General features: G+C 41.0%; 1 pseudogene; it reads left to right on the forward strand.

Annotated features, from left to right (window-relative positions):
* Positions 1-292: 292 nt before the first annotated feature.
* LOC123805059 lies at positions 293-1,071 on the forward strand (annotated as a pseudogene).
* Positions 1,072-1,485: the final 414 nt, after the last annotated feature.

The following is a 1,485-nucleotide window of genomic DNA, read 5'->3' on the forward strand; positions in this document are numbered from 1 at the left end:
AGGTTGCCTGTTTGATTACAGTCAGGGCACATGCTTAGGTTGCAGTTTGGTCTGAGGTCCCAGCATGTGGGAGAGGCAACTGACTGATGTTTCTCTGTCTCACACATCTATGTTTCTCTCTTTCTCTCTTCCTCCTTTACCCTCTCTCTAAAAATAAATAAATAAGCTTTTGCTAGATTGGGCTGGTTGGCTCCTGTTGCTGCAAAGCAACATAAGTGTGTATTCGGCTTCTCCCTAGAACCTGCCCTGTCCTGAAGCACCCAATTCTAGGGAACCTTCACCAGTGCCTGAGATGTATGAGTCTGAAGAAAACTATGCATCCTTGCAAATGTCATGTGCTGAGACACTCCACAGGAGACTGAATAGCCCTGATTCTTCCACCAGTCCCAACGTAATACTATCCACTTCTGTTGAGAACAGTACAGTGAAGAAAGAAAAAGGCTAGATTAAGAAACAGAAGATCAGAACCATGTTCTCACAGACCCAGCTCTGTGTACTCAATGCAAGATTTCAGAGACAGAAATATCTCAGGCTCCAGAAGACACAAGAACTTTCTAACATTCTGAACCTTAGCTACAAAAAGACTAACACCTTGTTCCAGAACCAGGGGATGAAATGTAAGAGATGGCAGAAATATAACTGGCCAAAGAACGACAACTGTGTGACTCAGATGAGCTCAGCAACTGCAGAGTACCTGGCCTCTCTTCCTATCATCACAAGGGATGTCTGGTGAAGGCTTCTGGAAGCTTTTCAGTGTAGAACAACCAGATATTCAGTAACCTATCTTGTAGCAACCATTCCTAGAACAGCCCATCTTGGAACTACTATTCCTGGATTAGTCAGACCTGGTAACCCCAAGCCAGGAATAACCAGGCTTAGAGCAGTCAGTTCTATAATTATGGAGAGGAATCCTTGCAGCCTGATACCTAGTTCCAGCAAACTCCCATCAATGACTTAGAAGTCACCTTGGAAACTTCTGGGGAAAGCTATGATGCAAAACTTCAAACCCCTAAGTATTGTGGTACCCAGCAAACCATGGGGTTATTCCCATATTACTCCATAAGCATGTAGCCTGATTCCATGAACATATAGACATGAATATTTGATGTAATGATGGGTATAATTATTCAATCTCAGTTTGGGCAGTGGCTATATATATCCTAGGATTTTTTTTTCTCCTAGGATTTTTCAGTGTATCTCTGCCTTGATATGCTGGTTCTTGTGCCCATTATGCCAATTTGGAGACCTGGAGTTGGGGTATGATCAGTTTAATCAAACAAGTTTCTGTAGCCTCACTACTATTATAGACAATCATTACCAAGCCTTTATTATATGAAATGTCAAAGGGACTTATCTAAGAAAAAGATGATCAAAAATATGAACAGTAAAATGACAACAAACTCACAACTATCAACAACTGAACCTAAAAACAAAATAAAAAACAAACTAAGCAAACAACTAGAAAAGGAACAGAATCACAGAAAT

Source organism: Phyllostomus hastatus, unplaced genomic scaffold, assembly GCF_019186645.2.
Source record: "Phyllostomus hastatus isolate PE091 unplaced genomic scaffold, TTU_PhHast_1.1 phas_scaffold_28, whole genome shotgun sequence".
NCBI lineage: Eukaryota > Metazoa > Chordata > Mammalia > Chiroptera > Phyllostomidae > Phyllostomus > Phyllostomus hastatus.